The sequence below is a fragment of the Gobio gobio genome, assembly GCF_949357685.1.
Source record: "Gobio gobio genome assembly, chromosome: 21".
NCBI lineage: Eukaryota > Metazoa > Chordata > Actinopteri > Cypriniformes > Gobionidae > Gobio > Gobio gobio.
The window spans coordinates 8045732-8059134 of NC_137117.1; the positions used below are offsets into that span (position 1 = coordinate 8045732).

Sequence of the window (13403 nt, forward strand, 5' to 3'; positions counted from 1 at the left end):
GGAATTGATGACAACAAGCCGGTAGAGGGAGTGTGACACTCTGGGCAATGTTCTATACAATAGTTCAATAGTTCAAAGTGTTGCCCAGGCCTCCAAATTTCCCAGACCTCAATCCAATTGAGGATCTGTGGGATGTGCTGGACCAACAAGTTCAATCCACGGTGGCTGCACTTTGCAACCTACATGACTTGAAGGATCTATACATCAAATCATATGCCATTTTCGTTTTCTGTACTTTCACAGAGGTTTATTTTCTGATTCTTGTTCTGCTTTTCTTGTTGCTGTCTTTCTAGTGATGAACAAGATGATCCGATGAAATCTGTAAAGGACCATCTGACTTGCACTTCCTCAGTGGAGACCGACATCAGACATCAAAGAGCCAAACACACTCACAAAGCGTGCTTGAAGAACAAGTATGAGACTTTATTTGAAGGAATCAAATTACAAGAGAATCAAACCCTGCTGAACAGGATCTACACACAGCTCTACATCATAGAGGGAGAGAGTGAAAGAGTGAATGAAGAACATTAGGTGCTACAGATGGAGAAACAACATTCACAAGACACTCCTATAAACTGCAATGACATCTTTAAACACTTTGCTGAACCAGCATGTGAGAAGAAAGATAAAATAAAGACTGTTCTCACTACAGGCATCGCTGGAATTGGAAAAACCGTCTCTGTGCAGAAGTTAATTCTGGACTGGGCTGAGGGAAAAGCCAATCAAGATGTAGATTTCCTGTTTGTGCTTCCATTTCGAGAGCTAAACTTGATTAAAGATCACCAGTGCAGTCTTCACAGACTTCGGTTAGACTTTCATCCCGAACTTCAGGATCTGGACTCAAAGATTTATGAGGAGTGTAAAGTTGTGTTCATCTTTGATGGTCTGGATGAAGGCAGAATTCCACTTATGTTTTCAGACAGGGAGAAAGTTTCTGATGTGACTGAGACTTCATCAGTGGGTGTGTTGACCTCAAACCTCATTAAAGGAGATCTTCTTCCTTCTTCTCACATCTGGATCACCTCCAGACCAGCAGCAGCCAGTCAGATACCCTTTAAATACATCAGTCGTATGACAGAAATCCAGGGATTTAATGACCCTCAGAAGGAGGAATATTTCAGGAAGAAAATCAGTGACGAGCATCAGGTCAGCAGAATCATCTCACACATCAGAAGAGTAAGAAGCCTCCACATCATGTGCCACATACCCGTCTTCTGCTGGATCTCATCCACTGTGCTTCAAAACATCCTGAAGCAAGACCTCAGTGCAGAAATCCCTAAAACTCTGACTGAAATGTACATCCACTTCTTGCTCATTCAGACAAATATAAGGAATCAGAAGTATGAAGAGAGAGATCCAGAGAAGCTCCTGGAGTCAAACAGAGAAATGATTGTGAAACTTGATGAACTGGCTTTCAAGCAGCTGATGAAGGGCAATGTGATTTTCTATGAGGAGGACCTGATTGAGAGCGGCATAGATGTCACTGATGCCTCAGTGTATTCTGGGATTTGCACTGAGATATTTAAGGAGGAATCTGTGATTTTTCAGATGAAAGTCTTCTGCTTCATACATCTGAGCTTTCAAGAGTTTCTTGCTGCTTTCTATGTGTTTTATTCCCATGTAATCAAAAACACAGAATCACTGCAGTTGTTTCTGGGTAATACAAATAGGAGGTACAAGTCTGAGAACTACTCTCTGTGTGAGCTACTAAAAGCAGCTGTTTATAAAACTCTCATCAGTGAAAATGGACACCTGGATCTTTTTCTCAGATTCCTGCTGGGCGTCTCACTGGAGTCCAACCAGAGACTTTTAGAGGATCTACTGATAAGAACAGAGAAAAGCTCAGAGAGCATTAAGAAAACCACAAACTACATTAAAGACAAAATCAAAGATGGGCGTTATGACTTAGCTAACACCATCACATTTATCCTCTGTCTGCTTGAAATGAAGGATAAGACTCTATACAGAGAGATTCAGGAATTTGTGAAATCAAACAAACACTCTCAGAAGTTCTCTTCGTCTCACTGCTCAGCAATAGCTTACATGCTTCAGATGTCAGAGGAGGTGCTGTATGAGCTGAACCTCAAGAAATACAACACATCAAATATGGGTAGAAGAAGACTGCTACCAGCTGTGAACAACTGCAGAAAAGCTATGTGAGTGTTGACATGATTCAATAATAATATGCATGGTAAGCTATTACTTCATTTTCAGAAGAAATCACGACATAACACAAACAAGTAGAGCACAAAATAACCAAAGCAACTCACCCTAAATCAGCTACTTTCCAAACTCCAAACAGCTCCATGAATGAATGAACCTTTATTGCCCCGAGGGGAATTTGTCTTGCACTCAGTGGAGCCACATTGAACATTTAAGCACAAACAACAATAAATAGCAATAGATAAATAGTAAAAGAAAAGACACAACAAACATCTAACCGCATTGAGGACGTAAATACAGAACATTGACATCAACAACAACAAGATCAATACAGTAATGACAGCGCATCAGTCCAGTAGCAAAAAATGCATAAAATTAAGTAAATAATAAATGGTAAAAGGTGCACATTTAAAATATCTATGTGCCTGAGCTTGATTTGTTCAGTAACTGTATGCTCCTTGGCACAAAAGATATAATGGCAGGTTTGGTTTTAGTCCGGGGCATTCTGAATCTACGTCCAGAGGGCAGGGGGGAAAACTCTGAAAAAAGTGGGTGGGATGGATCATCCAGTATCCTCAGGGCCAGATTGAGGGTATACTGTTCAGTGAGGGTAGTTATGTTTTTTATTTCGGATCCAGTGATCTTCCTGCCCATCTTAGTCACCCTGTCCAGCATGTTTCTGTTTTGGACAGAAAGAGCACCCCCCCAGCACTGGATGGCGAAAGTCACCACACTCTGAATAAAAGTTAAATAAAACAATGTCAGAGTTGTGGTGTCTGCATTAAAACTGCGCAATTTCCTTAAAAAATGAAGCCTTTGCTGTGCTTTTGAGTATTGTGCCAATGTGTTAGACGACCAGGTGAGTTTGTGATCAATAATAGTGCCTAGATACTTATACTCCTCCACTGTCTCAATGAGTGTCCCATGAATAGTGATAGGTTGCAATGGAGGGGGCCTTTTCCTAAAATCAATCACCATTTCTTTTGTTTTAGACACGTTTAAAATAAGTGAATTTTGATTGCACCAATCATGGAAATGGTCAACCTCAGACCTGTAGTCTTGATCACTGTCTGTTAAAAAACCAACTAGTGCAGCATCATCTGCAAACTTAATTAGTGAGCAGTTGGAGTGGTGGCTAACACAATCATTAGTGTATAAAATAAATAACAATGGTGATAAAACACATCCTTGTGGCACACCCGTGTTTGTAATGATGGTTCTAGAATGACTGTAACCCGCCCTCACATACTGTTGTCTGCCTGTTAAAAAGTCCTGAATCCACTGCACTAAAATGAGGTTTACACCCATTTGGGTCAGCTTCTCTATCAACATGTGTGACTGAATGGTGTTGAAAGCTGAAGAGAAGTCTGCAAACAGAATGCGTACATGAGAGGCAGGTGTTTCCAGATGTTTATAAATTCCATTCAGGAGGGTTGTGACAGCATCTTCCACTCCCCTCCTCTCTCTGTACGCAAACTGTAATGTGTCCATGTGTGCATGAGTTTGTATTTTAAGACGTGTTAAAATGATCCGCTCAAAGCACTTCATGGCAACAGAAGTGAGTGCCACTGGTCTAAAGTCATTTAGTCCAACTGGTTTGGGTTTCTTAGGAAGTGGTACAATTTCCGCTGTTTTCCATATCACTGGTATTGTGTGCGTGTCAATTGATTTCTGAAACAGTCCTCTGAACACCGGGCTCAGTTGTTCTTTGCAGCTCTTTAGGATGATGCCTTCCAGCCTGTCAGGGCCGGCAGCTTTCCGTGTCCTTATATGGGAGAAGATCCGCCCCACTTCCTCACAGCTTACCGTGATTGGTGCACTTAACTACCATAACTATACTAGCATCTGAAAAGTGATGAAGGTTGACATACTTGGCACCTATCTATGTTTATCGCTGCTTAAAGGGATAGTTCACCCAAAAATGAAAATTAGCCCATGATTTACTCACCCGCAAGTCATCCTAGGTGTATATGACATTATTCTTTCAGGCGAATACAATCATTGTATTTATTTATATTAAAGTAAATTTAAGTCATGACTAATCCAAGCTTCATAATGGCAGTGACTGTTGCTCTGTTTTTGAAGTCCCTAAAAAATGCATCTGTCCATCAAATAATGTGCTCGATGCGGCTCTGGGGTGTTAATAAAGGCCTTCTGAAGGGAATCGATGCGTTTGTGTAAGAAAAATAACCATATTTAAAACTTTATAAAGCAAAGTTTCGGCCGATCGCCTTCCGTATTCAATTTATGGATTCAACACAAAAGTCTTGAAAGTGCCTCTGCCGTTCATAAGGCTTCCGTTACCAGGTACGCTCGTTAGACGTAACGTACACATCTTGAATTGCGAGAAGGCACTTTCAACACTTTTCCACGGAAGGCGATCGGCTGGAACTGTACTTTATAAAGTTTTAAATATGGATATTTTTCTTACACAAACACATTGATTCGCTTCAGAAGGCCTTTATTAACCCCACAGAGCCGCATGGAGCAGTTATTAGACGGACAGATGCATTTTTTATGGACTTCAAAAACAGAGCAGCTATTACTGCTAATATAAAGCTTGGATTAGCTAGGACTTTTTTAATATAACTCTGATTGTGTTCATCTGAAAGAAGAATATACACCACTTGAGGGTGAGTAAATCATGGGCTAATTTTCATTTTTGGGTGAACCATCCCTTTAAATTCTGTAGCCATTCTGACCACCGTTGTGATAAAGTCTGTGGTATTTTGTTGTCCAAACCAATGCTGCTTTTGCACACTTTTGCAACTTCAGAGAAATTTAAAAAATGGAATACCAGTAACCCATACATAGAAATGACAGCATAAGCAATCATTTTTTCAGAAATAAACTTACTATTGTTAGATTTCTTTCTTTCTTTCTTTCTTTCTTTCTTTCTTTCTTTCTTTCTTTCTTTCTTTCTTTCTTTCTTTCTTTCTTTCTTTCTTTCTTCATATTTAAAGGGGCTATATGCAACTTTTTCCCCAAAATAAACGTAACAATAGCCTTTTTATTTTACCATTTATGACTCAAACATCTCCTGATGAGCATACTGACACCTTGTCCGCTCACAGTGGGTGCACCTATAAGCCTGTATCCTATTTTTCCTATTTTCTGGCGGGTCGTCTTTTCCCGCGCTGTCTGCGGATGTGACGTCACCACCGCTGCGAGAGCGAGCAGAAAATGAGAGCAGTTCTGTTTTTTGGCCACAGGTGTCAGTCGCGAGTTTAAATTTCAGAAAAACGCATATAGCCCCTTTAAATAATGTTTACATTTTCTGGTAGAACTATTGCCAGTGTACTTTGTCTTTAGTGTTGCAATTCCGAAAGTGAAAACATCAGATTCCACACTCCATTTCAACTTGAACATTCTATCCACAGGCAGTAGAACTCCAAGTTCCAAGATCTTATAGACAGATTTGGAGAGTTTTTTTTTTTTTTTTTTTTAACAAATCACAGCTCCCTAATGTTACTCATGGCTTGAATCATTCTTTAGAATAGACTGCTACATAAGATATTAAAAGCAAATTTCATTGCACATGCACTCATACAGCTCTTGCAATGATGCTGATGCTGGCTTGCCACATTCCACATTAATGTAGTATTTCTCTTCTTCCTCTGTTATAGACTTGCAGGCTGTAATCTTACTGATGAATGCTGTAAAAGTGTGGCCTCAGTTCTACAATCATCAGACTCTCTTCTGAGAGAGCTGGACCTGAGCTACAATAACCTGCGGGACAGAGAGAACAGTCCACAGAGTCAACTGAAGAAACCAAGGTTTGTGATTTTCAGTAATTAAAAGGTGCTGATTATGGTACTGATGCAATAAATGTATTAACTTTAAATGTATTAATATATTTATGAATACATTAATAACTTTGATTTGCGAAATATGTACCAGCCACCTTTGAATAATCAGAAATGCACTAAAAAAAGAAAAATTATTTGTTTTGGAAAGCTGCATGATGATTTTTGCACATTGTTCTGTTTAGACGGGGTATCTTCAAACTCCTAGATCAATCCTTTAAAGATTTAATTTTAGCTTCCCAACTTAAATTATTATTATAGGCTGAAGTGAATTACGTGAATTACGAAAAGCCAATAATTAGTTTTTTTATGTACTGTTCAATAATTTAATTTTGTTCATTTTTAACTTAGTGGACCGTACATTTTCTGTAGTGGATCGTTAAATAGTTGTATGATTATTTTGAATTTTTTTTTATTCTCTTTAGACTGGCCATGTGCAATCTTACCGATCAATCTTGCAAAAGCTTGGCCTCAGCTCTTCAATCATCAAACTCCGCACTGAGAGAGCTGGACCTGAGTAACAATGACCTGCAGAATTCAGGAGTGAAACTGCTCTGTGCTGGACTGAAGAGTCCAAACGGTACACTGGAGATACTGAGGTATATCATAACATTACTTAGGTCATCCTCTTCTTCTACTCTTCTTCCAAGTCTATGGCAGTCCATTGAACAGAAAACTGAGAAATTTGGCACAGAGGTAGAAGACAATCTGAACATATACCACGGTAGAATTCACTTGCAATTTGAACCTTTGAAGCGTATGGCTAGAAAAACATTCTAGATTTTCTGAAAAACCGATGTTACCTTCAAGATCATTGATCAGATATTCACCAAACTTGGTTCGTCATTAGACCATGTTAGCAAAAATCTTTTTAAACCATTCTCTTCTAACACTTTAATGAATTTGATTGCTGAACAGTCCTAAAATGATTTAAGGCTGTTTCTATACACTGCCAAGTTTATCCAAACAAAACTCAGTAAATGTCATTGCAGTTATGCCCTGAGGGTACACAAGCAGTTTCAGCATAGTGCCACCTGTAGCTTAAATAGCTATTTTTTGCTTAGATTTTCTTAATAGGCATTATTAGCCAAAAATCACAAGATTGATCTCTTATTATTCCTTAAGCCTGGAATACACTGCATGATTTTAGCAATCCTGTAAGATCATAACAAATCACACTGTGTGACATGGATCTATTTACCTTGTATGTGTGTGTAGACTGTACGATGGTGGCACCTATTGACACGTAGGCTATGATGCAAGTTTCTATAGAAGAATAAAACATCATCAACATGCACTAGTGGTAAACAAGAATGATGAATCACACTTTGGCAGTTGTAGTTTTTATTTGTGCTGAAAAAAAGATGAAGCGGCAAAAAAGGAAGTGAAAAGAGCTTAAGGTAAGCAGTTGGTACTGACACACTGTGCACTGATCATGCTGCATTTCTGACACTGTCAGAAAATTATCGTAGGCTATCTTTGGTCACAATATTGTGAAAACAGGCGTCTTTGAACCTCTCTCACTACGTGACATAGGACCACCGATTAGGAGCCACGATCACAGAAATCGCCACAAATGTTTCACAATGGCAATCTTTCGTCTAGGACAGCCGAAAATTGTGCAGTGTGTCCCAGGCTTTAGGTTAAAAGATCTCAACTCCACATCAATGTCTACATTCCTGCAATTATGCTCCAACCCATGTAAGTTTTCATTTTCTAACTCCCCCTACAGCATTCATTAGAGCAGGGTTCCTCAAACTCGATCCTGGAGGGCCACTGTCCTGCAGAGTTTAGCTCCAACACTGATAAAACACACCTGAGCATGCTAATCAATGTCTTCAGAATCACTAGAAACTCACAGCTAGGTGTGTTTGATCAGAGTTGGAGCTAAACTGTGCAGGACAGTGGCCCTCCAGGACCGAGTTTGAGGAACCCTGCATTAGAGCTATGCCAAAGTTGGGACATTTTTTAAAAATGTGCAAAGAAAATGAGTTATATTACACAAGACATATTCTAGATCATTGATTTTGTCGGTTATTGACTAGGATTAATCTTTTTATTACTCCTGCGTTCTCCTGTGTGTTCTTGTGGAATTATTAATAAACTATGTTATTTCTGTATTTGTTATTTCTTTTGAGCAATTACTACAAGCCACAGTGTGTCTTCATTGTTGATGTGTGTGTTTTTGTAGATTATCTGGCTGTCTAGTGGCAAAGAAAGGCTGTGTTTATCTCGCTTCAGCTCTAAGGTCAAACCCCTCACACCTGAGAGAGCTGGATCTGAGCTACAATCACCCAGAAGTCTCAGGAGTGAAGCTACTTTCTACTCATCTGAAGGATCCACACTGTAAACTAGAGAAACTCACGTATGTTGGCCATTAATACTCACATTTTCCTGTTTATGTGGACATGTGCGTTATTTAACCCTCAGAGCCCGACGGCATCGCCCACGACGTCACACGGCACCTCCGATAAATATCTATATTATTTCATGAAACTTTTATCGATTTTCTTACCGTTTTTTCCAGCAGAAAGCTAACGAGCTAGCCATCACGGGGGTGTCTTTGGTGTCTTTGTAGCCTTTACAGAAGGTTTTCTATCCAGCCTGGAACATGTGCATCTTTTTGGAGTTGTTCAGCAATAAATCAAAACGCTTACATCCAAGATATATCCACTTGATGTCCATAATTTATAAATTTTCCGTCATTTTTGCCGCTAGCGCGATGCTAGCTGCCATTTTGGATGAGGGTTTGACCAATGACAGGCTGATCCGTCATCCACGTTGGTGTGCGTCATTACGCATTACCACAGCTCTGTTATTGTGGAGAGAGAGAGGCGCACGGCTAGTGTTGAGGAGATAGAGAGAGACGCGCTGCAGTTTTGTGGAGAAAGTTTGAGGACAAAGTTTGAGAAGAAAGTTTGTGGAGAAGTTCCTGATAGGAACTGTTTTGAGGCTTGGCACCAGTAAGTATCCAAAATCCAAAGAGGCCAAAAGCGCCTGGACTTTTTTTGGAAAAATGTAAATAGTTTTGGTTCTGTATAAGTTATCATGTTTATTCCTGAGTTCCAGGACTCCAAAGACTTGAACAAACTGTTTTCCAGAGGAAATATGCTTAGCTTTTATTTATTTGGGTGTGTTTTCAATAAATATTTGAGTGATTCAATTTCCGTTTTATGTTTTCATTTGTCTTTATGGTCCCCTAAACTTATTTTACATTCAGGTGACATCAATGCAACACAAAAATACTGACAGTGCTACTTGTCTTGAAAAAAAAGAGGTGTGTCAATTTTCTGTGCTCAACAGGGTTGATGTTTTACAAGCTTTTTTAGTAAATAACACCAGGCGGAAAATTAATTGTAAAAATACCCTTAGGTCTTAAAGGGTTAAACAAGTGTCAGTTCGTTAAAGAAGATTGATGGGGAATACAATCTTTTAGATGCAGCTTAAGTGTAAAGGAATTGTCAAAGCATGTTCACTGGGTAGAGGACCCAGAGAGGTGAGTGATAAATTTAACAGATTTATTAAGAGTGGGAAGAGAACAGAAACCCTTTATGCCAGAGTAAACAATGAGTTCCTCTGCTGTACGTAGAGCTGACTGGACTCTAAGACTAATTGGTGGCAGGGAAAGCAATGGACGCCCGAGGAGGACTGTTTCCAGAGAGGAATAGAGGAGAGGACAAGGAGCTGGGAGTCCAGCTGGGAACGATGAGAGAGAATTAGGGGAATAAGCAACAAGGTACAAACAGAGACAAGGTGGAAGGAAACAAACAAGGCACGTAGCAGACACAAACAAGCCATATGCTACGGCAAACAGAGGAGAGAGAGCTGTCATACTCTTTGCTTTCAAGGAAACAGCCCCCATTCAGAAATTAAATACATGCAGCAAATAATCTCTAGTATTACATGATTTAAAAGGCTGGTTGCGCCATCTGCTTGCATTACAGAACACATTGAAGCTGAAATTGATTAATCAACATTCAATAATTTAACAATTAAATAATTAATGGCAATTAATCCTTCATATCCCTAATAGTTTGAACAATCTATATAGAACATGTTTATACAGTGGGGTCCAAAAGTCTAAGACCACCGGTAAAAAATGCCTTCTGTTTTGCATTTTTGTCATTTAATAATTTTCAGATCTTTATTTGGGGTCCAACCATTCATACTGATTTTCTAGTTTTTCTTTTAACATTTTTCTGCTCTAAATTTCTAGACCCTAAACTTGGCAGAATGGTCCCAAACTTCTCTTGTCAGAAGCACAGACAAATATCCATATAATAAGTCTTAACAAGCATTGCAGAGATATAAGTGAATTAAACGGTGAGCCACGTTTCACAAATTGAGCTATATCTGTTAAACGGAATGTGCAAACTTTAATAAACATAGCCCACAGGACATTCTGATGACGCACACCAAGCCATGCAAAAATAGCACCTATAGGGGGTAATATAACCGAAAATCTTTAGTAACACTGTAACAATATGATCGGTTGGTTTAAATAATGTACAAGCATAGTGCACCAATCGACATATACCTGTTTTTGTACAACAGAAGCAGTTTTATGTCTTAGTGTACAAAACACCTTTTGAGCTGATGATATATTTATTAAAGGTGTCATATGATGCCATTTTAAAAGTTATTTATTTATTTTATTCAGTGTAATATAATAGGTTAACATGCATTAATGCTTTTGAAACACATACTTTTTTTACATACTGTACATTATTTCCAGTCTGTCTGAAATGTGCTAATTTCAACAAAGCCCCTCCTTCTGAAAAACCCAGAGTCATCTGATTGGCCAGCTGACCCAGTACGTTGTGATTGGCCGAACACCTCAAGTGTGAGTCAGAAATGTAGCGCCCTTACCATAATTGTAAGTTTCAGCTTCAAAAGCTTCTAAAACAAGTGTATATTTCTAATTTGTTTAGGTGTGTATAGCCACTGTTGTATTCTAGCAGGTTCAGGAAGAGGTCCTCCATAAAAAATGTTTTTTGGGCTGTCCTGCTCAGGAACAGTGTTATAAATAACCACTGATTCCTATCAAAAAGGGGTTTTGCTTTCACATCTGAACACAGCATCTCTGCCACAGCACTACAATTAACAGAAGCATTGTCTTCTTTTTGCGTAATATCTGGACTTAGATTGTTTTAGGCAGATCTGTAGCAGTGCTCTATTTTATAAAGAATAAATCCCTTTGTGGGAGACTCTGAGCTTTGTAACTTTTCAGATCATGTACATGCACAAACAGATACATTGGGTCCTGGCCAAGAGTCAGTATGTGACGAGTTGTGAGTGAGAACGTGTTGACTTATATCAAGGCAGGAGACTTTCATCTCACCTTGCGCTATCCAAACAGTATATTTCGGCATCCTCATCCCCTTCGACGTGCAGATGAAGAGGCACTGGGATAAGTCATTCTCCCATCAGGAGTTAGGATGCGGTGGACTTTCCCTTGGAGCTATTGGGTGTCAATCATTTACACCTGTTCTTATGAACAGTTTTGTCTAAGATATACTAATCATCTGCTTTGGTGCTAAATGTGTCTGCCTCTTTAGACTTGATGAAATCCTTTTGGTCCTGGTTCTCCATGAATAGAAAAATCAATAGAAACATATTTTTTATTTACTGTGACGTGCCTCTGGGCCTGTACTACTTTACCCGGCTGCGGGGCGGGACTTTGATGTAATCGTAATGCCAAACACCTGCAGAGAATTATACATGTTTTTTTGTTCTCTGACTTCTCTCTCTTAGGTTACCCTTTTGGGTCTTCTGTTATCTTTGGTTGCTCCTCTGTTATCTTTTTGTTATCATTTGCTTGCTTTATGTATTACTTTAGTTTGGGGATTTATCTTTAAATGCCCTGTATGTTATTTTGGAATGTATCTTTATTATTTTGTGATTTTGTTGATTATGTAGACTTATGTAGATGTTACTTTGCTGTTCCGTAGCAGCGCTCTCCTCATTGAATTATTATGAGTAGTAAAGTTTGTTTTTGTTAATAAATATGTTTTGCTATTGTCCTCGTTGCCTCCATCATTTGTTGCGACTCTGAGCCGGTCGTGACAAATATGGGGACTTTTCCGTCCGTTGTATTTGAGAACACTTTACATTTTATGTTCTTATTAAATTTGTAAAGCATAAAGTGTCCTTCTTTTTTTACAGTGTAGATCATGTTGGAGAGGTCATGATTACAGCAGGACTACGCAAGTGTGAGTCCAAACACACACACACACACACACACACACACACACACACACACACACACACACACACACACACACACACACACACACACACACACACACACACACACACACACACACACACACACACACACACACACACACACACACACACACACCTTTTGCTATTGCTTTGTTGTGTTGTGTTCTAAATGTTCTTTCCTCTAATGTTTCCTCTTCCTGTTCAGATGCCTGTAATCTCACACTGGATCCAAACACAGTAAACGCTCATCTCTGTCTGTTTGAGGAGAACAGAAAGGTGACGCGATTGGAGGAGCAGCAGTCATATCCTGATCACCCAGAGAGATTTGATTACTTTCCTCAGGTTGTGTGTAGAGAGAGTCTGTCAGGACGCTGCTACTGGGAGGCTGAATGGAGCGGGTGGAGGGGGGCTGTTATATCTGTGGCACATAAAGAAATGAGCAGGAAAGGAGGAAGTGACGATTGTAGGTTTGGATTCAATGAAAAGTCCTGGAGCCTTGACTGTTCTGCTGGCATTTTCACTTCCTGGCACAACAAAAATAGCACTGACATACCTGACGCATACCCCTCTAAGAGAGTAGGAGTGTATCTGGACTGTCCGGCACTCTGTCCTTCTACAGCATCTCTAAAACACACACACTCACACACATATACACATTTCACTCCACATTCACTGAACCCCTCTGTGCTGGATTTAGGGTTTTCATTGACTCCTCACTGTCTCTTGTGTAAGTTTGAACTGCCAAGCACTGTTAATCGTGTCAATGAAATTACTGATGAAATGGGTTGCTACCAACGTTTTTTTTTTTTTTTTCATCAACAATAAAGACAACATGTAAATGAGAAACATAATAAAAATTAAACATATGAATTATGAATTAAAACAATAAAAAAACAACACCACATTTTTGAAGAAAAATAAAAAAGTGGTTGTTTCTTAGAATCCATTCAATAAAAGAAATTGACCTGATTGAATTGAATCGAAGGAAACTTAACTAACTTACCTATTCATAATATATGAGATTATTCAGATATACACATTTTACATTGCGCACAAATGCTCACATAAACTTGAACTGTTACATTAACGAGTAGTACATTCACTACATTCTTTTACAATAGTGTACTCCTAATGTTGTTGCAAGAGCTCACGTTTTCACAAGGACAGTGTTGATGTGTTTTTATTTTTGTTATTTAGGTTTTTAAC

The 13403-nt window shown here is 39.1% G+C and overlaps 1 pseudogene across 1 annotated transcript; it reads left to right on the top strand.

Moving 5' to 3' along the window:
• The first annotated feature begins 312 nt into the window (after positions 1 to 312).
• Positions 313 to 12928, top strand: LOC307118019 (NLR family CARD domain-containing protein 3-like; annotated as a pseudogene). Its single transcript has 6 exons — positions 313 to 2156; positions 5790 to 5939; positions 6395 to 6568; positions 8161 to 8334; positions 12135 to 12181; positions 12373 to 12928. The product of its transcript is annotated as an NLR family CARD domain-containing protein 3-like (transcript).
• The last annotated feature ends 475 nt before the right edge of the window (positions 12929 to 13403 follow it).